General features: G+C 43.4%; 2 long non-coding RNA genes across 2 annotated transcripts; both read right to left on the reverse strand.

The window, feature by feature from the left end:
• Positions 1-2886: 2886 nt before the first annotated feature.
• LOC148046890 (uncharacterized) lies at positions 2887-4145 on the reverse strand. Its single transcript, XR_015696285.1, has 3 exons — positions 3861-4145; positions 3185-3298; positions 2887-2980 (listed from the first exon to the last, which is right to left on the reverse strand). It is a non-coding gene; the product is annotated as an uncharacterized LOC148046890 (long non-coding RNA).
• Positions 4146-16823: 12678 nt separating this feature from the next.
• On the reverse strand, positions 16824-20861 carry LOC148046891 (uncharacterized). Its single transcript, XR_015696286.1, has 3 exons — positions 18091-20861; positions 17688-17801; positions 16824-17042 (listed from the first exon to the last, which is right to left on the reverse strand). It is a non-coding gene; the product is annotated as an uncharacterized LOC148046891 (long non-coding RNA).
• Between the last annotated feature and the right edge of the window lie 3347 nt (positions 20862-24208).

A 24208-nucleotide genomic window follows, 5' to 3' on the forward strand; every position in this document is an offset into this window, starting at 1 on the left:
AAGGAAGGGCTGAATTTTTGAGGAGCGTCTACAAGAAGAAAAGGATGCGAGTGGAGCATGACCTTGGGTGCAGGAAAGAAGAATGGTTGGATTTAGATGGGAGTGAGGAAGAAGGAGGAGGAGGCCCCAAACCTGTCATCCAAGGGATGGTCCCCATCTTCACTTCAGGATTCCTGGGAAGCTGGTCTTGGACTCTCAGTCGCTGTCTTCTACCTTCCCCAGAGAGACGAAGAGCGGCAACTTCTCTTGAGTCAGTCCTCCAACTCAACGGCCAAAGGAGGAACTGTGTCATCCCCACCCAAGGACATCACACCCACGCCCTCCAGCTCAAGACGCAGCTTGGCTCCCCGGCCTTCTTCACCACACCAAAGCCTTTCTCTCTGCAGCAGCTCAGTGTGCCCACTTCCCTGGCCACTCTTTACCCAAAGAGAATGAAAAAAAAAATATAGCTATCCGTTGAGGTGGAGGTGTGAAAGCCATATTGTTCTTCCCTTTTGCAAGGCCTAAACCCCTCTCTGGGTGCCTGACCTGATCAGCTGCATTACTCCTCTTAAACCACACATTTCCATAGCGGAGCCACAGACGCATAGAATGAAAGAACATATAATCGATTACTTATGAAAAGTTTAATTCTGGGGGGAAAAAAATCAGCGACTTCTGCTAAAACAGTTCTGAAAATTACTGGCTGTGTCTCAAACACCAGATTGATTATCCTAATGGTGATGTGTTTAAAGTGTACCCAAACCACCATTTCAATTCAATAAAGAGTTAAAGTTTGTTCCTATTATCTCTATATTATGTATCTCTACGAACTTTGGAATCGGAGGGGACAAAAATATCCCGGACTAGTAAATAAAAAGCAAGTAGTCTTTAAAATGCGACATTATCCTGAGACAAGTATATTCGCCTTCATTCGTGAGTCTTTAAAATGATTTTTGTTGGAGGAATGGGGTGTTCCCAAAACAGTTCTTGATTAAATCCGTGAATCCGCTCTTGAGTTACTCTTTGGATTTATAGTAATATGAAGAAAGGACCCAACAAACCATTTTGAGCAGAATACAGGCAGTCCTCATTTAAGTATACCAATTTTCTGATCTTTTTTCCATCTAGCCTGTTAACTGTCCATACTGAAACCAGGTTTGAATAACCCTTTCCTCTCTTAATACATTCGAGGGCTTTAACTGTGGTACACCTCTTTCTATATTAAGAAGCTCTTTATATGTAATTACATCCTGTTTTTGTTCTATACTTATATTCTCTATCGCGTGTCTGGGTACTACCCACATAGGTATCTTGTCATTTAATTTATATTGGTATTTTTTCCAGACGCGCAATAGAGCATTCCTTAATATGTGGTTTTTAAAAACCCTGTCTACCTTCTTATCATATATTAAATAATAATATACCAAATCACATCCCTCAATATTCAATATTCTGTCCTTTTGTTAAGTGAATGGCTTGAGTTGTTAATTTAGTGACAGGGAAGTTAAGTGAATCTGGCTTCCCCATTGGCTTTGCTTGTCAGAAGGTCGCAAAAGGGAGTCATATGATCTCAGGACCCTGCAACTGTCATAAGTATGAGTCAGTTGCTAAGACTCTGAATTTTGATCAGGTGACCTTGGGTATGACCAACGGTTATAAGCGTGGAAAATGGTCATGAATCTATTTTTCAGAGCTGTTTTGGCTGTTGTTGTAAGTCAAGTACTACCAGTAGTTGTAAAAGATATTTATTTATATAAAACTACAAGTTTGTGTCAGCGTCTCTGACTCCATTTGGACACCAGCTGCGCAATTCCCTGGCAGACAGCTAGAATAATGTTATGCCCAGGATTTCCCCCTATTTGATGTGTTTTCTCTTCTGCCCTAAACTGAAGCTCAGCTGCACCTCATCATTTCTTCACCACCTGCTTCAATCAGGGATGACTTTGTTGTCTCCTTTTGGGTTGGAACACATTATCACTGTATAATACCCCTCCTCTTCCTGTCGTGGAAGACGGTTCTTCCTTGTTGGTCCAGGAGGAGACAGTGTGAAGGAGACTTGGATGGAGCTGTAGGTGACCTCAGAGTCCTGGGAAAGAGAGTGAAACAGAGGACGTTGCTCAAACATTCAATCTCCGTACAACTCAGGAATCTTCGGAGAACAAGGGATTTCTCCATCTTTTTGCAACATTTTTAGAAATAAGTAAGTTTAACGCGTTTGCTGCCGCCTAGGAAGATTGCCAAGCCACCAGGTCAAAAAAGAAGGATTGACCTTCGGAATCAGATCTGACCAAGCCAGATTCCTGAGGGTGATGAGATGCTTCTAAGAAGAAACTCATAGGAACCTTCCCTAAAACTTTGTCTCCAGCATTTATTTAGAGGAATGTTTAATACCTACTAAGGTATTTTATATTCTTAACTACATCGTTCATTTTCTAGGTTTGTGTGAGATTTAAGGCCAATAAAATATCTTGGGCAACCCATAGTTTGTTAAATTGAAAGCAAAAAAGAGAAATACCCTTCCCCATCTTTGAAAGAAATATCTAGGGGTACAACAGTGCCTACAGTAAATTCTTTGGTTGAAACCCAAGAAGCAAAGAAACAAAGAGTAGATGTTAACACAGATCAAGGCAAGTGGACCTTCAGAAGCTAAATTCTTCTTGAATTGAAGGGCTGGAGTTCAGCTGCCTACTAACATTACCCCAATATGTCTCAGGCACTCTAAAATACAACTGTATCACGCTTGTCTCTACACAATGAGAGTTGGAGTTGACTCCAGAGGACACAAAAAGTCATCAGAGGGGATTCCATGAACCTGGTTTCACTCTCCAGTGTAAACAGAACTCTCATGTGGACGCTGATCAAAGTCACCCATGAATCCCACCAGTTACCTTGACAGATGAAGACGTAGCTGCTGCTGTTGCTTGAGGTTCCATCATTCCAAGAACATCTCCTTCCTCTTCCTTTTCCACCAGCTGAAATGGCTCATGGGATGGAGATACTTCCAAGACGGCAATAAAAGTAAAAAAGAAGGATGAATCATTCCACCCTCCTCCCAGATTGTCTGCCCATGTCTCTCAAATCCAGATCTGGCTCCCCTTTGCTGCCTGCCCAGAGGGTCTCTCTGTCCACATCTCCAACCACATCAGGAGCCACATCTAGGACTCCAGGTAAGGGAAGCCTTGAACCCAAACCCTTCACTTACTGCTCTTCCTCTTCCAGCAATAAAAGGCAAGTGGAACCAGCAGGATTATAAGGATTATAAAAAGAATCGCCATCCAGGAATATCTCCAAATAGGATTTGTATCTTGGGTACCAACTGGTTTGAGTAACAAACAAAAAAGATGATTTAGTATTTCCTGTCAGAACATTTTTACTCTGCCTGTTCTTGAAGGTTTAAATTCTATTAAGTCTATAAATGAAATAGATCCCACTTTTTATCAAGTTCAGTTCTGGATTTTTCATGGACCTCTCTATGGAGTTTACTTAAAAGCCCCACAAGAAACCATTTGCCTTTCTCCACATCTTCCTTTGCCCTTCCTAGTCTGGCCTGTGGTGCAGTGGTGGGATTCAAATTTTTTTACTACTGGTTCTGTGCGAATGACTCGGTCGACGTGGCCTGGTGGGCGTGGCAGGGGAAGGATACTGCAAAATCCCCATTCCCTCCCGATCAGCTGGGATTTGGGAGGCAGAGAATAGATGGCGGCGGGGCCAGCCAGAGGTGGTATTTACCGGTTCTCCGAACTACTCAAAATTTCCGCTCCTGATTCTCCAGAACTGGTCAGAACCTGCTGAAAACCACCTCTGCTGTGGTGTTAGGATTCCCTGATAGTCTCACATCCAAGAATTCATCCCACCCATCCTTCCCGCGACGTGCTCACCTGTGACCTTCACTCCCTGACTCCAAGAAGACAGGATCCAGTGCCCATTTATATTTTCCTCATAACTGCAAGCAAATTCCCCACTGTGGTTGAAGGTGGCATGCGGGATTCTCAGAGAGCCATTTTGAAGAGGATCTGAGAGATCGCTGGAATCCTTCCTAAGACCCTCATAGCTGCTGGTGATCTCCACCCCATCTTTGTAGAAATGGAACTTCTTCTCTGCATTTTCTCCTTCCGTTGAGCAGTGGAAGATCAAGGGGTCACCTTCCTTCACCCTCTGGGACAATGGATCCACTCTCAGCATGGGGGAAGGGAGGCTACCTGCGCAAAATGTTCACAAGGGAGATAAATTAATGTCTACTGTGAAGCAGATAAATTTCCTGCAATCATCCACATCCTTGAAACTATGACACCATTTCCCCCTATATATATATATATATATATATATATATATATATATATATATATGTATGTATGTATGTATGTATGTATGTATGTATGTATGTATGTATGTACGTATGTCACAATCCCTGGTATGCCCAAATATGGGAGGAAGGTCACACTTCCACTCTCTGTCTTCGGCTCGTCACAAGAGACCATCCAGACAGAAACCCAATATTTTTTACTGTTGCCTTTTTGTTACATTTGTTATATTTATGCTGATAAATAAATAAAGGGAGACTAGTATAGATCTATTTCAAGCTATTTAGCTCTCATCAGCTAGCCACACCCTTGTTGGGAATCGAACCTGTGCTCTATTGCCTCTCAGGCAGATGTGTTAACCATTGAGCTACAGAGCTCGACTCCTTATCAGCCAGCCAGGGTGAGAGGTATATATGTAAAGTCACAACCCCTGCTATGCCCAAATATTTATTAACAACTCAAGCCATTCACTTTATTTATTTATCAGCATAAATATAACAAATGTAACAAAAAGGCAACAGTAAAAAAAAATATTGGGTTTCTGTTTGGATGGTCTCTTGTGACGAGCCGAAGACAGAGAGTGGAAGTGTGACCTTCCTCCCATATTTGGGCATACCAGGGGTTGTGACTTTAAATATATACCTTTAAATATATACTGCCTGAGAGGCAATAGAACACAGGTTCGATTCCCAACAAGGGTGTGGCTAGCTGATGAGAGCTAAATAGCTTGAAATAGATCTATACTAGTCTCCCTTTATTTATTTATCAGCATATATATATATATATATATATATATATATATATATGTATGTATGTATGTATGTATGTATGTATGTATGTATGTATGTATGTATGTATATATATATACATACATACACACACACACATACATACATACATACACACACACACACACACACACATATTCTCACTCGCCCTCGTCCAAAAAGCCAAAAACACCAGCCTGAAGATGGAGAGTGAGAGAGATATATACTTATTTTAATACAAGTACTTAAATCTTCACATATCTATTAGTATAACATTTCTTAATTTATTAAACGTTGTAATACATTATTTTCATCTTTATTCTCTAACCATTGGTAAAAGAGCTCCCATATATTATAATAATCAGATTCTTCCTTTCCTTTAATTGCAAGTGTTATTCTATTCATTTCTGCACATTTTAATATTATAAAATATAATTTTATGTTATAAAATATGACACCATTTTTATGAGGCAAAGTAGTGATAGTTTTTTAAAAAAATGGAATTTAAAATGGAAAATAAGAGAATGAATTTTACTTTAGTTTAAAGTGAAAATAGTTCCAAAAACTCCCAGCCCCTTTTCATGCAAGAGAGACTGGGCTGAACAATCATTACCTCTATCTACCCTCAATTGATGTTTTTCAGTATTCAAATCTTCAAATTAAAGAAAAGCAAATATCTCTAACAGGGAGCTAAGAAGATTAAATAGGCAAGTATTTAGGTAAGTATATGCGATATGAAGGTATTGTTGCTTTTGTAAATTCTCTCACAATGTTGTCCCAAGGACAGTATTTTACTACTGGTTCACTCATATGCACGTGTGCGCATACGCGCTCGTGAGACATTTCTGCGCATTCACAGAAATTAATTTTTGAAAGGTGTCTTGTGCATTTTCATATTTTAAGCATTAGGGCTGCCTCTGATGTGAATCCTTCCAAGTAATGAATATTCATCTTACCATTGACGGAGAAGACCAGCTGGTTACTTTTAAGAGAAAGAATCAATCCTCCACTTGATTCCTGGAACCAGCAGATACATTTTATCTCTGTTTGATCTGAGTCCAAATCTGCAGTCCTGAAGTCGAAAATATTGTTATTGAGCTGTTCATACGTGACTGTTAAATTGGATTGATCCTTGCAGTAGAAAATGAAAGAATCTGCCGAATAATTTTCTGGGAGGGAGCATTTCAAGGCGATCTTTTCTCCTTTATTAATGACGGTGTATGAAAGTGACGAAGAGAGTGTGGGAGCTGGAACCCATGAACCTGTCCATGAACCCAAAGAAAAAAAGAGAAGGCATTCAGCTCTTCCTTCTGATCAACTCCTGGAACCAAATCTTTACACCAGAAACCACAACCAGAGGTGGTATTCAGCCGGTTTGCACGGGTTCAGGAGAACTGGTACCTCCCACAATCAGCTGGCACCTGCCCGCCTGCCCCTGCCCCAGCCTGTCCTTTATTTCCTGCTTTCTAGCTCATCTCAATCTCAAATATTCATCTTACCAACAAAGGTGAAGACCAGTTGGTTACTTTGAGGTGAAGTGGCCCCTCCTCCAACTCTTTCAATGAACCTGCATGTACATTTTATGAGCTTTGAGTTGAGATCTGCAGTTCTGAGATTGAGGGTATTTTTATCGAGATTTTCATTCTTGATTGTTAAATCAGATTGATCCTTGCAGTAGAAAACGAAGGATTCTGCCTGAGATTCTTCTGGGGGAGAGCATTTCAAGGGGATCTCCTCCCCTTTAAAAATGGCACGATGTTGAAGATCTGAGGACAGCCTGGGGGCTGATAGCCTTGAATCTGCCCGTGAACCTGAGGAAAGAAAGAGAAGCCACTGAGTTCTTCCTTCTGATCAACTCCTGGAACCAGATCTCTGCACCAGAACATCCACCACCGATCCCCAGAATGGCTCCCATGATCCATAAACTGCTTTGGGAATCCTTGCAAGGAGAGAACATGGAGAAAAAGGAACCAACGCTATAAATGAAATCGTCTCCAACGTTTGATTGAACAGCCAGAAGAATGAGCCCTGTTTGACCTTCAAACTGGATATACCCACGTTTCACTTCCGCAGGACGTGACTCTTTCCTCCAATATCCACTGTCAAGGTCACAAATAATACATCCGCAACATTGAGAACTCCGAGGATATTCCTTTTATTGGGACATATCAAGTTGGCACAAACTTGGTGGAAAACTGGCTCTAAGTTCTCACCGGTGTTACACCCCATTGAAAATAAAACTTTGTCACTTCCCCCCAGTCACCAGTCACATGGTCCAATCAGCATAGAGTCCAGTTGCTAAGTGACTTCAATCTCCACCTTTCGAATACCTGCACAAGCGTCCTTGATTCCCCGGGGAAAAGATTTTATTTTCGCTACGACACCCCTGTTTTCTCCACACACCCATCCCTACCCCTTAGCTGCAGGCTGTATCAGCCCTGAAGCAATGTGAAAAGAAAGCTTCTTTGAGGAATGCTACAGAAAAGAAAATGGCTACAGCTGGGCCCTCTTCAACGTTGACATCCACTTGATGATTGGGTGCTCAATGTCCTTAGTGTTGGATGGTTTTTTTCTTGCATTGCAAGATCCGTTCAGAGCCGGCATGGCAAGCTGCTGCGCTTCAAGAACCAGCACTGACGATCGGACCAAGTAATGCAAGAAAACCATCAATTTTGGAGAACAGCAGCCACCCGACACTCCAGCTCCAACTGAGCTACACGCTTTCTCTGCAATCACGTTATTAAGCACACCAAGACTCACCAATGCTTCTCTGATGTCATTTCCCATATCATTTTTTTTTTCCTCATCTGCCCGGAAAAATGAATGCTGTTCTTCTCAATATCTGAACCGATCCTCTCCTGCACTTTAATATTTATTGGTTTACTTATTTACTTACTTATTTATCTATTTATTAGAATTTGTCAAACAAAAACAAAAATAAAAGAAAAAAATACAATGACAGGGACGATAGTCACGATTGTGCACTTATGCACGGCCCCCTCTACTGACCACTTAAGTATGAAGTAAGGTCCATGGAAGTCAATTTGCAACTGAAACTGTGAAAACTTGTAGCTGAGACAATTGGATCAGGTAGAGCATTCCAGACATTGAAAACTCTATTGCAGAAATCATATTTTTACAATCAAGTTTAGAATGATATATATTGAGTTTAAAGCAGTTGTTTGCACATTATTGCGATTAAAACAAAACATGTTGTTTACCGGTAAAGCATTACTACATATAATTTTGTATGCAATACCACAGTTCTAAGTTATCCAAACCGAAGATTTTGAGCCTAGTAGTAGCCTAGGGAATTCTGTTGTGTACAAAAGAGAGCAAAACTTTTCCCGTGAAGTACTGCTGAGCCCGTTCGATTGTACTGATATCAGATATATGGTGAGATTCCAAACAGTGGAGCAATACTCTGAGATTGGTCTAGCATAGTTTTTATGAGCTTTAATTAGCAATATGATGCTTTGAACTTCTATAAGGGCTGCAATCTCTACAGCTTCTCCTCAAGATACATTTTGCTATTCCTAAGAGCGATTACATTCCTCTTTCCACCAAAGCTTCAGCCTCCTCTCAACCATCTAAAAAATTAAACCCCTAGTTTGTCAGTCCTCTCTTAGAAGCATCTTGGGTTGACCTTGTTGTCTTGGGCTTCCAGCTGTTGGCTTGGATGAAGGTCCATCCAATATTCATCCCTCCCTGGTCCTTCAGGACTACTTTTCTGTTTGCTCTCTGGGGTTGGTGGACCATGCTTCATGTTATACCAGGGAGGAGAAGAAATGGAGGTGGACATTTTTCACAAGGCAACTTCTTAGATTCACTAGGATCATGGCATTCCGCAGATCCCTTCTGAAGAATCAATGAGAATTGGATTCACCCTTTCACCAACCCAAGTGGGAAAGAAGGGCCAATCAGCTACATGAACAGAGATGGGTTTTTCTCCTTCAGCATCTCTCCATGGGCTTTCAGTTTCATTTGACCTTCTCTCTCCTCCCGATACCATAACACAGTCTATCTTTTTATGAACACAAAGCAAAGTCTGCATGAGGGTCTCTTACCTGCTTCCAGGAGCATCCATGAAAGGACTGAAAGAGAGAAGGAGGGAAGGTGGAGTTAAGAGAAGGAGAGATGATCCCAGGCTCTGCAAGACTTTCATCCCCACCATCTCAACGGACTTCTTCCCTGATTGGATGCAGCAGGTGGGTTGCTGCCCTGAAGGAGGAGGAGGAGGAAGGGGTCTTTTCCCACCCCTGTTCTAGCTATTGGTGGGTTGGATCGTAAGAGTTCCCAAACCTTATTAAGACTGGAATGAAGAGCCGATAGAGACCTTTGAAGCCCAGACATGATTTTTTTCTCCAAAGTTCAGCTGTTCTGAGGTCCTCAGTTCTCAGCCATTTCAGAGCATCAGGATGGAGAAAAGGGAGGCTCCTTATACTCAACACCCTTCACTGCAACTCACAGAACGACCCCTTTCCTTATTTATCCATTCATCTCTCTATTTCATTCACAGTGAAACTGCAGTTTTGGGTCTCCTTCTGGGTGTTTCTAATGGGAGGAAGAGAGACTGCTCTGCGTCCCCCCCCAAACCTCCTTCAGTTGAGATGACTCTGAATCATGAGCCCTGGGGACAGATGAAATGAGGAGGAAGTACAGGAATAGTGCCCCATTGCTTCATATTATATCACAAATGAGTCCACACCGAGGAAGAAGAAAACTCACATTTCCTGAGAAAGATCTAGAATAAGAAAAGAGGAAAGCAAAAATGTATTTGGGGAGGAGAAGAGTCAGATTTAGATGGGAGGTAGAAGGGGAAGGAGGTCCCAAACCTATCATCCAAGGTATGGTCTCCATCTTCAAGATTCTTGGAAAGCTGGTCTTGGCCTCTCCGTCACTCTCTTCTTCCTTCTCCAAGAGAGATTCAAAGCTGCATCTTCTCTTCAGTCTGTCCCCCCCAATGCAATGACCAAGGCAGGAACTGCGTCATTCCCCCAGCCGAGCTCACCTCCCAGGCCTTCTTCACCACACTAAAGCCTTCCTCTCTGCAGTTGCTCACTGTCCCCATTCTCCTGGCCTCTCTTGCACCCACAGAGAATTTAAAATAAAACGTTCTGCTATTTTCGGAGGCCTAAATGTCATCTCTGTGTTTCTGGCTTGATCAGCTCCACTTCTCGTCCTAAGCCACGCATAGTGGATCCACCGGCAGATAGAATAAAATAAAAGGTCGAAGCATTAATTACAGGGAAAAAACAGATTTGCAAAGAGCAGTATGCCCTGAAAAAAATATTAAGACTGTGGTTTGTGTTGAAAACACCAGAATTATTATCCTTTTTGTGATGAGTCTGAAGGGCACCCAAACTACCATTTCATTTCATTAAAGTCGTTCCCAGGAGGTATATGATATATTTCCAAGAGCTTTGGAGTTGAGGCACAAAATATCCTAGACTAGTAAATCAAAAGGATTATAGTTTTTAAAAATGATTTTACCCAGAGTGAATGTGGGGATCCAGAAACTATGCTGGATTAAAAAAAAAACAACCTCTGAATCTGCTCTTGAATTAGATTCTAGATTTTACAATGATGGGAAGAAGGGACCCCCTGGAGACCCTCCTTCTCCATCATAGACTCATCCACAACCAGACCAGGAAGTGGACTCAGAAATTCAGAAATGGAGGCTTTCCCCCAGTGCATCTCTACTTTCGTTTTTAATTTGCTTCTTTCTCTGACATTTAGCTCCACTGGAGATTCCAATTCCATGCAACGTGCAGTCATCAAATGTATTTATAGGGAGAAAAAAGGGATTGTGGACTTCGTGGAAGGAAATGTGTTGGTGGCATCGTCAGTTAGGAGGAACACCCCACAAGCAAAGAGCCTGGATCTTCTCTCCCTATTCAGAGAGTCCGATGTGGAACCTTCACAGGACGAAGTCTTTCCTATGAGTAAGAGATGCTTCAGGGTAGAATATGGTCCTTGGTCTAATCCTCCCTGCATTTGTCTGATGCATCCGATCTCTCTCTCTCGCTGTGTGTCCACATTAAAGTCTCTTTCTTTGGCTGTTCCTATTAGGGATTTTCTGACTGAAACATGGACCTGGATGGCCCTGAAAGACCTCAAGAGCCAAGATCCAGACAAACCAATCAATCAAGATCCATTGGACCGTATGATAAATTAGATTTCCCTTCATAGATTAAAATACCCATTATGAGGAAGATTAAGATAAAAAGTATGTTATGAAGAGAAGAAATGATAATTGAAATCTTCCCAGCAGGTTCAATTCTATACTGAGATAGAAAGGACTTTGTTAAGATATTAAAATTTCATAGCTGGAGCTGTGGGGTTATGCAGAGAGAATGTGCCGTTATGGCTTTGATTGGAGATGGCTGGCACTTGCGTGAGGCAACCTGCGCTGTGATTGGTTCCCGGGGTGTGGAGGGGGAGGTTCCCCTTTTCCCGCCTTTTTCTTCTCTGAGCTCTGTGATTTACCTCACGATGCTCCTGTTGAGCCTGACTAACTTTTTTGCTGTGTATATTCAGGGAGTCCTCAACTTTTGAGCACAATGGAGCCCAGAATTTCTGTTGCTAAGCGAGACAGCCTGTAAAAGGGAATTTTTCCGGGGTCACGGCAGGGGTCTTATTATCACAGCCTGATTGGTCCGTTAGACTGAGAGAAAACTTCTTCGCCTTCAGCTATCCCATTGTGTCCCAGGTTCCTCCCAGCCTTTCTGGTCCTAGGACTGTTGATTTGGCTCTCTAGGCAGGAAACGTTTTTACTAGCGAGATTTCTACAATTCCTTGCTTTAATTCGTGTTATTGGCTATTCTAGATTGTCTAAATTGAGCCAATTCGGCTGTGCCCAGATAGAACAATCGTTGCTGGCCTAAAACGGCGGGGAAGGCCCGTAGGGCAGCTCCTCTTTCCCTCCGTGGGCCAGGCTCCCTGTGCTGATCCCCGGGGCCGTTTGCAGCCGCGGAAGAGGCCATAGCACGGGCGGCTGGATTTGGAGGCTTTTTGGCGCGAAAGAGGCGAAGGGGCGCCGAGCTTACAGCGTGCGCTGAGGCGACCTCCTGGAGCTTACCAGCAACCCAGCCGAGCCTAAGAGAGAATTTCCAGGCACTCCTTCGTTGCAGGCTCCCTCCGAGCCCTCAGAAGCTCGTGGAGGCTTTATTGAGGCACCAGCGGCAGCGAAGCGGAGCATTTAAAAAAAAACCCGACGAAGGTCCGTCGGCCATTTTGAAATGGACACGTGGCCTAGGCCAAAGGCGCCTCGCAGGTCCCGGTCTACTGTACCAGGCCGACTTAGGTCCCGGTCTACTGCGCCCAAGCGGCCGCCTAAACGCACAATCAAGTCTCGCAGAGAGGCCCCGGTCTACTGAGGATTTGAAGGTCCCGGTCTACTTTACGAGACCGTCCCAAAGAAGGACCGTCTGGAGACTGTCGATGTTGGAGCAGCTCTTCAGGACGGGTGAGTGCCACAAAATGGCTGCGTGGGCCGACTCTCTGCTAGCGGAGGCCACCCCAACCTCTGTGGGCATGGAGAGCCTCCCAGACCAACCCAGGTCCCGGTCTACTGCACCTAGCCATTGGCTAGCACAAGACCATCCAGTTCGGCTGAAAAGGATGAAGGTTAGTAGGCAAAAGGCCTTGGAGAAGACAAGAGAAAGAGAAGGAGAGGAGGGAAGAAGAGAGAGAAAGAGAAGGAGAGAGCGTAGGAAGGAGAAGAAAGAGGGTAGGAGTAGGGGAGAGGTAAGGGAAGGAAGAAGGGGAAGGAGAGGAGGAAGGAAGGAAGTAGAGAAGGGAGGGAGAAAAGAAAAGAAAGAGAAAATAAGGTTGTGTTACAACAGGTGCTAGGGATGGTAAACAAAGCAATCCAAACTATACCTTATAATCTTTTTAAATGGAATAACAATAGTATAAGAATGGCAAAGAAAAAGAATAACTGTGAATGTATACCTATAATTGTATGTAAGAGAATAAATGACAGTAAGAATATAAAGCACAATATAGGTAAACAACATTTGGTTATAAACAGCTGCTATTGCTATTGCAACAGGAGATCAAAGGGCGGAAATGGGCAGCATATAAATATAATGAATGAAATGAAATGAAATAAGATTTTTAATTATAGGCTGGAACCAGCATCTTGACTATTCTGACTCCCCACAACCCTATTTCATGTTAATATAAAGAAATTAGGTGGATAAAATTCGATATTGAATTCAAATTGACTTACAATTGCTTTTGTGTGTGTGTGTGTGTGTGTGTGTGTGTGTGTGTGTGTACACAGTATACCATATACATATAGCATTGTAAAAGTGAAATTTCCACCTATTGTCACTCATATACTGGGTTCCTAATTTTATCTAAGTTCCTGTTAATTTTAATGGTTTTATATTGCTGTTATATTGTATTGTAAGCTTCTCAGTATCACTTTGGATAGTAAGATGAGTGGCATATAAATTTAATAAATAAATAATACTCATTAACTTATTATACCTATCTATAGATAAGCGCAAAAAGCAATTAAACAAGCATTTTCAAGAGGAGAAAAGCACCTTGAGTCTAAAAGATAACCTCTTGGGATTAGGGGGCATGATTTTGTTCCTTGATTTGGCAGATATGCCATCTGAGCAAAACGTTTCAGAATCCAATCCTTAAACCTAAATCATAGTTTGCCGGTTGCCTGAAGAAATATCATCTGTTACTGAGATGGATTAGAACTAGTGAAATGCCAATCCTTCCTTGAAAGATAGGGAAACCAAGTTTCTTAAGCGTTTTGAAGCAAATATCATTTAAAGGTCTTACTTAACTCCAAATGATCTTTTGCATATTGGGGAGGTAAGTAGGCTAAAAACAATTCAGCCTTTTATTTCCTATCAATATATTCATGGAGTCCTCAACTTTTGAGCACAATGCAGCCCAGAATTTTGCCCTGTTTTGTGACCTTTCTGGCCACTGTTCTTAAGTGAATGGCTTCAGTTGTTCATTTAGTGACACAGTTGTTAACTGAATCTGGCTTCCCCATTGACTTTGCTTGTCAGAAGGTCAATGAGCAATAGGGGATCAGGTGACCCCCCCAAGACACTGCAACCGTCATAAGTATGAGTCAGTTGCCAAGCGTCAGAATTTTGATTAGAGTGGTGCAATGGTCATACGTTTGGGAAACAGTCATAAGTCACTTTTTCCAGTGGGGTTATAATTTCAAACGGTGACTAAATAGCCTGATGTAAAACGGGGACTACTTCTAGTTATAAAATGTATTTATTGGCAAGTTTGTATCAGCATCTCTGGCTCCGTTTGGACACCAGCTGTGCAGTTCCTTGACAAATTCATAGAAGATTATGTGCAGGGTTTTCCCCCTGTTTGTTGGGTCTTCTCTTCTGCCATAAATCAAAACTGAGCTGCATCATCATCTCTTCAAAGGTAACATCCATGTCCAGTTCAGCTCTTTTGGAAGGCCTAAACTCCTACCTGTGTTTCTGGCTCCAGGTCTTATCCTAAGCGACAGAGGTATTGGAGCCACAGAGAAATTGATAAAGCATTCTGTCAGGCCTGCAGTTATATTCCTTTTTAGGATCTTTGGCCTGCCACACTCTCTATTATTTCATTATGCTGTTTCATTAGTGTACTAATTGGGAGGGGGAATAGTAAGGAGTAGAATTGCGGGACGTGTTGTTGTCATTCTTTTCTAGAAGCCCAAGATCATCTTTTGTCACCACATCTCTGCACCTGACCGAAACCAGCTGGGTGGAGATGCCAGCGTGGCCGAATAAGATTGGATCATGTGATGGATTTATGGGTGTGGGGATAAGATCGTGAACCTATAACTGGGTGGAATCCCAGGAAGCTTTTAGATTCGGGATTCCACAGTTTGTGCCAACATGTCTGTCTTATTAAATTGGAACTTTAAGGATAGCTCTGCTTTGGACTCTGGAACGCTGACACATTCATTATGAGGAATTTAGATTGCAAAAGAGCAGCAGGTTCTGCTGAAACAGTTCTGAAGATGGCGGGTTGGGCCTTTAAAACAGCAGAACGATGATCCTCATTGTGATTTGTTTGAAGGACATCCCAAACCATCATCTTATTTCAATACAAAGTTAAAATTAGGTTATATGTTATACGTTTTCCAGTATTTTGGAATTGGCACAAATAATATCCTGGACTTGAAAACTAAGAGCCAAAAGTTTTCTTTTAAAAAAAAAATGTGCTACAGAATTTATTTTGGTTTGATTTTCATGGTAGAATGAATGTGATGTTCTCCAAAGCCACTCTTGATTAAATCTATGACTTTGGTCTTGATTTGCACCCCTAAATTTACAATTTTATGAAGAAGGGACTCAACCCACTGTTAAAATCATATTACTTCAGCCAGGCTATTTGTTGAAAGTCAATTGACATATGTGTTTCTTCTTGTGTGTGGCACAGAGCCTTTTGTGAGTCTGCTGGCTAAGAAATATTGGAAAAGAAAAACCGCAAGATGCATTTCTTTTTAAGCTTTTATTTTGCTTTTTTTCCTCTGACATCAACTTCTAGTTGTGGAGCATTCACAACTTTTGGGGACAATTTGTTCCAGTGATTAATTGTTCTAAATGTCAGGAATTTTCTCCTTAGTTCTAGCTTGCTTTCCGATTCCTTCCAAATTCCCTCTCCAGAGTCTGAGCCATGAATTAGCCTCTGATTAAAGGAGGAAGGAACCAAGAACTCTTCATTTCTGGAAGGCTGATGTCCATATCTATACCCAGGGATGTGCAGTCAGGGGAGGCGGGGCCTCACCAGTGTCATGAGGAAAAGAAAAGAATTTTTTTAAAAATTAAAAAGACTAAGGTAGTTACTGCCAGACTCCAGAGTCACAGTGACTCTGAGTCTGCTTAGTGCTAACTGTAGAGGGAGGTGAGAGAACTATGGGCCTCCTTTGCGTAAGGAATTTTTCGCCTTTTAACCCTTGCTCAGAGTTAAGCAAGGGTTAAAAGGCAAAAAATTCCTTATGCAAAGGAGGCACGTGATTCTCTGGCCTCCTGATCTGGGAGCAGGAAATCATGCCTTGCCTAAGTAAGTTGCTTTTTTATTTAATTTTTTACATTTTCATCATGGTGGGCGGACAAGAGGAGAGTTGAAAGAATTTCCACAGCTGGAAAAGGTGTGTGGATCGGATGGAAGGAGCGGGGCGATTCAAAATTATTGTAATTTAATTTGTAATTTTTTATTGTGAGGAATTTGTATGCATGTTTTTTTCTTTCTTCACAGTGGTGGGGTCAGAGGAGGGGTGGGTGAGGCGGCGGAGCGCGGCAGCGGCAGGGACATTCTCGCCGCTGTGTCCAACAGGCCAGGCATCTAGCTTTTATGTCCGCCATAAACATGAGACACATGGCCTGTTGGACACAGCGGTGGTGGGGTGAGGAATGGGCTGGGTGAGCTGGCTGGCTGGGGAGAGGGGAATCATGGCCGCTCAGGCCCCAGCGGCAGGACTTTAAAGTGGCGGCAGGGCCCCGGCGGCAGAGCTTTAAAGTCCTGGCGCCGTCCACCATAGAGCGGGACCGGGTCATGGCGGCAGGGCTTTAAAGTGGCGGCAGGGCCCCGGTGGCAGGGCGTTAAAGTCCCGGCGCTGTCCGCCATAGAGTGACCCACTCTATGGCGGACGGGTTCCGCTCTATGGCGGATGGCGCTGGGACTTTAATGCAATGCCACTGGGGCCCTGGCACCACTTTAAAGCGCTGCCGCCACCGGGTCTTTCGCAGGGCTTTCGCGCTTGCCTCAATGGCCATGAAGCTCACTGCACATCACTGTCTATACCTAATAATAAGAGGCTGGGCCAAGAGAGATACATTTTGCTGCAATCAGGGAAGGTTTTCCTTCTTCTGTTAGGATTAAAAGGCAGAGTTATGGTAGATCATCTTCTCTTCCTCTTGTCTAAGATGGCTCTTTATTGTTGGACCAGGAGGAGATGGAGTGAAGACGTTCTGGGTGTCGCTGTAGGTGACTTCAGGTTCTGGTGAAAGAGGGACATTGTTCACTCATTCAATCTACCTGCAGCCTAGGAACCTCTTGAGAACATGGGATTTCTCCATCATTTTACATCATTTTTAGAAATAAATAAGGTCGACCCATCTGCTGTAGCCCAGAAAGATTGCTAGTCCAATAAGGAAAAGAAGAATTGACCTTTGGCATCAGATCTGACCCAGTCTACGTATTTTCCTTTCTCAGATTCCTGATGGTGATGAGATGCTCCTGAGAAACCCATTGGGACCTTCCCCTAAAACTTTGCCTCCAACACTTGATTAGAAAAATCTTTCATGGTTTCTAAGATGCTTAGTTTTAACTATTTCTAGTATTAGTATACACAATATATTATATATTGTGTAGAATGCGAAGGATGTGTTTTTAATTTTTTTTACAGTTTTCTTATGTATGATGTACACTGAAGATGGCACTTAATTTCATTGTACGAGGTGCAATGACAATGAAGTAAACTAAACTAAAAAACTAAGTTTGTTGCTCATGTCATATATGTCCATTCCTCTCAACTCCTGACCTGACTCTCCCTGGAGGATCTCTCAGTCAACATCTCCAACCACTTCAGGAGCCACCTAGGACTCCAAGTAAGGGAACCCTTCAACCCAATTGCTTCACTTACTGCTCTTCTTCTTCCAGCAATAAAAGGCCAAAGGAACCAGAAGCATTATAAGAGGAAGCGCCATCCGGGCATTACTCCAAATCAAATTGAAATCTCGTTTCCAAACTGGTTCAACTATATGTATATAAAAAAGAAGGATTATAAAATGTATTTCTTGGTGGAACATTTTTATCCTGCTTGTACTTGAAGGTTCAGTTGCTTTTTCATCTACACCAGATTCCTCTTCCCTTAGTCTCACTTCTAGATGTTCTGTGGGACCTCATAGAAGCCGTTTCTCTAGGTCTTTCTTTGTCCTTCCTAACCTCTGTGCTCCAGCACAAGGCCAGTTACATAAAGAGCATAATAAATAGTTAAATCAGGTGTCTCAAAGCAGCAGAAGCCTCCACCCCCTGAAAAGACCCACCTGTGATAGTCTCACTCCAAGGAGAGATGACCCAGCGCCCATTGATATTCTCCTCATATCTGCAAGCAAATCGCAGACTTTCGTTATCTTTGGCATATAGGAAAGCTACCAGCATATTTAGGGTGAGGAGCCCGGAGTTTCTGCTGCTCTTCACAGGCTCTTCATGGCTGCAGGTCATCTCCACACCATCCTTGGAGAAATGGAACCTTTTGGAGTTGTTTCTCTCACTGGCCACACACAGGATGGACAGGACTTTTCCTTCCCCCGGGGATCCAGAGGAAGGGTGCAGCTTCAGCACTGGGGGAGGCAGATCTGGAGAAGAGAAGAAAAGGAAATGAGCTTGGAGATGTTTTGACTCCACTGTCAATCAACCAGAACAGAGCTGGAAGGGACCTTGGAGGTCTTCTAGTCCAACTCCCTGCTCAAGCAGGAGACCCCATAGGTGGCTCTCCGGTCTCTTCTTAAAAACTCCAGTGATGAAGGCAAGCTGTTCCTCTGGTTAATTTTTTTCCTCCCTGTTAGGAAGTTTCTCCTTAATTCCAGGTTGCTTCTCTCCTTGATAATTTTCCATCCATTGTTTCTTGTTTTGACTTCAGCTGCTTTGCTAAATCAGTTGACCCCCCCACTCCTATTTGTGGCAGCCCCTGAAATACTGGAAGACTGCTATCATGTCTCCACTAGTCCTTATTACCTTGCTGCCGTAAAGACTATTATCAGCAGACTTGTTCCTAGTTCAATACACCCAAACCATGCCTTTGGTGCTAACCTGTGACGCTTCCCCTTTCGGTGTTGGCACAGTTCTCAGCCACTGCATGCCAAATGGTGCCGAAGCCCCCATTGCATTTTACGCCTGGACATTATCCAACGCTGAGCGGAACTACAGCCAATTGGACCGCGAGGCTTTGGCAGCAGTCGCCGGAGCAAAAAGATTCCACGAGTATCTCTATGGCAGGGATTTCAAACTGATTACAGACCACAAACCGTTGCTAGGGTTGCTAGCTGGGGACCGCCCCACCCCGGTCTCACTATCTCCTCGAAGGCCAGATGGACAATATTTCTGGCAGCATATGCCTACTGACTCATCCACTGACTGGGCACCACGTTAGGACACATGGATGCCTTGAGCTGTTGCCCATTGCCCGAAGTTCTCGCTGACCCCACCCCCGAGACATTGGTCCTCCTCATTGACTGCCTGGAAACCGGACCCATTTCTTCCAGTGATGTTGTACATCACTCCGCAAAGGATCCCATAATAAAGCAAATTTTGAATTGGGTGTGGAGGGGGTAGCCCAAGGGGACTGTTGGGGCTGAATTCAAAATGTATTTTTCCAAGCGGGATGAATTGTCGGTTATTAATAGTTGTTTGTTGTGGGGGGACAGGGTAGTCATTCCCGAAAAATTGCACATAGCAGTCCTAGAAGCACTGCACGTAGGGCACCCAGGAATTTAAAAATGAATTCTCTAGCAAGGAGTTATGTTTGGTGGCCTAACATGGACAGGGACATACAAGAATGGGTAGCCACATGCACACCCTGTCAGGAGTCCAGACCGGCTCCCCCAGAAGCGCCCGCCAAGGAATGGGAGTGCCTGCAATCACCATGGTCCAGAATACACATTGATTTCGCTGGACTAGTCCATGCCAAACCTTTTTCATAGTCGTGGAAACATTTTCTAAATGGTTGGAAGTAGTCCTGATGAGTTCCACTACAGCAGAATCGGTCATCAAGATACTACGGAAACTGTTCGCCATGCATGGTTTCCCCGATGTATTAGTCTCCGACAACGGGCTCCAATTCACGGCCATGACATTCGAAACATTCTTAGCAGCTCATGGAATCAGACATGCTCTGGTAGCGCTGTTCCATCCGGCCTCCAATGGCCAGGCAGGACGAATGGTGAGATCCGCAAAGGAAGTCCTCAATAGGATGGGCCCAGGCGATTGGCAGAAACGAATTGATCATTACTTACTCATACAACACATCACACCCAGTGCTATCACTGGGAGAAGCCCATCTGAACTCCTCATGGGCCACCGCCTCAGGTCTCACCTAGACCGGCTATACCCAAATTATTCCACCTCAACACCTCCTGACTCCACTAGCAAAGTCAGGTCCTTCAACAGAGGAGACTCGGTATATGCACACAATTACACTGGGTGAACGTTATGGATTCCTGCAACTATAATTGGCATTATCGGTCCACGATCATGCACAGTAAAACTCGAGGATGGTAGAAACTGGGGAAAGCATATTGACCAACTCCGTAGCCGCCTGTCTAACTCAACGCTTAGACAGCCAAACATAACTTCTGCACAAACCAAAAGAAGTTGCACACAAAATAACAGTCCTGAGGAAACCCCGAGAATATCGGATGGCTTATCTGACTGTGATGCAGGCCCACAGCGAGCTCTTAGCAATTCAACAGCAGAAGCTCCAGCTGCGGCCTGTGCAAAGTTCCAGGAGGTTCCACCAGGCGGATCTGCAGGAAAAACAGGTCCATCCGACTTGTGCGAAGGAAACACCAAGACTGAACTGCGCAGGTCAGGCAGAACTACACAAAAGCCTGCCTGTGTGACTACGTCACTAGCCAGATTGTTCCATCCTAGAGGGGAGGGGTGTTAGATATTCCGCCCGCTGACAGATTGCAAGAGGTTTCCACCAAGGTCCTCTGTTCCAGCGGGAACAGAGGTTGAATCTCATTGGCTGAGAGATCTGACAGATCCCTTGAAAAGGGGATGCTGTCCAACCATTCCTCAGCCGGATGTTTACTTCACTTGCTGTTGTTTACTGAAATCTTTTGTACCTCCTTTACCCGATCAAACACTATCCCTTTTCACACAAGAGAGACTGGGCCAAGAAATCATGACCTCTATCTTCCCATCAACTGAATCTTCCAATTGAAGAAAAGCAAATTTCTGTAATAGGCAGTAAAGTACATAAACTATATCGCTACCGTAGGTAGGTATGAAGCATACAAGAGTAGAAAAGGATTCGTTGTTTCTGTAATTGTTCTCCCCTGCGGTCTGACCTAAGCATCGTACACAAAATTGTCTGCTACAACGTCCTACCTGTCAATGACTGCTTCAGCTTCAACCACAATAATACATGCACAAATAATTGATAGAAACTCAAACTCGATTGCAGAAAATACGACTTCAAGAACAGAGTGGTCAATGTATACATTTTTGTCAATCTAATAAATAAAATAAAATAAACCATAAAATCCCATTGGGGGAATATTTTTCCCATGGAAAGAATGTCCTAACCTGGTGTTATTTATTTAGCGACTTATTTGATTTTTCATATTCTGTTTATTCGGTTTATTTTTGAAAGGTCTATTGTGCACTTCCATAGCTTGAGCATTGTGTTACCTTCTGGTATGAATATTTGGGGGTAATAAATATTCATCTTACCAATCACTGAGAAGACCAGTTGGTTACTTTCAGGAGAAAAAGTCCATCCTTCAGATGTTTCCTTGATCATGCAGGTGCATATAATCTTTATTTGGCTAGAGTTCAGATGTCCAGTCATGAAGTTGAAAATATTGTTAGTGTGATATTGATCTCCAATAGCTAAGTTGAATTCATCCCTACAGTAGAAAAAGAACTTGATTCTAGTAGGTCCCTCTGGACTCCCTGATTCGACTCCGTTGGGGAGGGAGCAATTCAAGGAAATCTCTTCTCCTTTAATAATAAAATTGTGTTGAATAGACGAGGACAGCCTGGGGACTGGTAGAGATGAATATTTCTGTGAACCTGAAGAAAGAAAGAGAAACCATTGAGTCCTTCCTTCTGATCGCCTCCTGGAACCAAATCTCTACACCAGAACATCCACCCCGACTCCCAGGATGATTCCCATCCATCATCTGCTCTGAGGATCCTTGACCCTTTGCTTCCTCTTGCCAGGACAGAATGCTGCAAATGAAAAGTTCTCCTCCCCTTGGTGGCTTGCATGAAGGTCCATCCAAGTGTGGGAAGCCCTCCCACCTTGTAGAGAATGAAATATTTTGAGGAATATTAAAAGAGGTAGAATATTATATTTTCCCAAAGGGGAAATGGAGAAAACACATTCTTAAAGGCAACCCCACTCTTCCTACATAGTAAAACAGCCTCCAGAAAATGCCTGAAGTCTTTAGAGATGGAGATTTTGTGCCCATTAAGAAATCCTGGCCAATCTATTCATAAACCAAAGATCTTCAGCTCCAGGGTGATGGGATTAAGAAGGACATGACTTTTAGGACATAATATGATGAAACCCACCACCATTAGGATAGCAAAAGACACAGAGCTCACTACATTGCAAAACCCCCTAGTGATATTTCAAACATTGCACCATCCCCAGCAGCATCTCAGAAACTGTATAAAAATCCATGCACTCATCAAACTAATTTTTCAGCTGTCCCAGAACCACATGCTGGTTCTGCTTATCCAGAATGGAATCCTTCTTTCCAATCAGCCTCCCTTTTATTTCCAAGCACCATTTTCCCAGTTTGGAACTAAACCAGATGGATTTTCCTTCCTATGCAAGATTTCAATCCATCCCGATCTTTTAGGATCCTCTTCCTTTCTGCTCTCCTTACTTTGCAGACCCTTCTTCAGTTTATATATCAGGAGAAGACGTTGTTGAGGTGGACATATTTTAGAAGGGTCCATCTTAGACTCACCAGGGACATGAACAGAAGGATTTTCAGGGTTATCTGGAAAAAACAGCTGTTAATTCTTCAGTTTGGCAAAGTTTACCAAACCAAAGATTAGATGACCTTGCATTGACTCTTCAGGGTGACTCAACAGGGTGGATCATGGCCATCTGCAGATTCCTCCCGAAGAATCAACAAGGACTGGATTTGCCCATTGCACCAACCCAAGTGGAAAAGAACAGCAGAGCAGCTGTACCCATAGAGATGGACTTGTCTCCTTCCGAATCACTCTTTGGGCTTTCGGTTTCAAAGTCTGCATGAGGGTCTCTTACCTGCTCCCAGGAGAATCCAATGAAGAACTGAAAGAGAGAAGGAAGGAGGGTGGAGTTAAGAGAAGGAGAGATGATCCCTGGCTGGGTAAGACTTTCATCCCTACCATCTTCTTCTTCTTCTTCCCTGATTGGATGCAGCAGGTGAGATGCTGCCCTGAAGGACAAGGAAGAAAGGGTCTTTTTCCACCCATTTTGTGTGTTGGATCATAAGAGTCCCCAAACCTTATTTAGGGTGGAATTAAGAGCCAACACGAAGACCTTCAAGGGCCGAGACACAGTTTTTTCTCCAAAGTTCAGCTGTTCTGATGTCCTCAGTTCTCAGTCATTTGAGAGTAGCGGGAAGGAGAAAAGGGAGCCTCCTTATACTCAACGCCCTTCAGTGTGACCCACAAAATGTCCCCTTTCTTTGCTCATACATTGCCCCAGCATCCTATCTCTTTTATGGACTGTGAAGCTGCAGTTTTGGGTCTCCTTCTAGGTTATGCTAATGGGAGGAAGATGGACTGCTTTGCGTTCCCCCCCAAACTCCCTTCAGTTGAGATGGGCTCTGAATCATGAGACCTGGGGGCAGACAAAACGAGGAGGAATGGCAGGAATAGTGCCCCATTGCACAAATGAGTCCTCACCGAGGAAGAAGAAAACTCACATTTCCTGAGAAAGATCTAAAATAAGAAAAGGGTAAAGCAAAAATGTATTTGGGGAGGAGAAGAGTCAGATTTAGATGGGAGGTAGAAGGGGAAGGAGGTCCCAAACCTATCATCCAAGGTATGGTCTCCATCTTCAGGATTCTTGGAAAGCTGGTCTTGGCCTCTCCGTCACTCTCTTCTTCCTTCCCCAAGAGAGATTCAAAACTGCAACTTGTCTTGAGTCTGTCCCCACCCACCCCCATTGCAATGACCAAGGCAGGAACTGCATCATTCCCCCAGCCCAGCTCACCTCCCAGGCCTTCTTCACCACACTAAGGCCTTCCTCTCTGCAGTTGCTCACTGTCCCCATCCTCCTGGCCTCTCTTGCACCCACAGAGAATTTAAAATAAAACATTCTGCTACTAATTAAAGCTGTGGTTTGTGTTGAAAGCAGCAGAATTATTATCCTCTTTGTGATGAGTTTGAAGGGCACCCAAACTACCATCTCATTTCATTAAATTTGTT

Source organism: Thamnophis sirtalis, unplaced genomic scaffold (genome assembly GCF_051295495.1).
Source record: "Thamnophis sirtalis isolate CommonGarterSnake01/CBP01778 unplaced genomic scaffold, rThaSir2_p1.2 scaffold_4, whole genome shotgun sequence".
NCBI classification, from domain to species: Eukaryota; Metazoa; Chordata; class Lepidosauria; order Squamata; family Natricidae; genus Thamnophis; species Thamnophis sirtalis.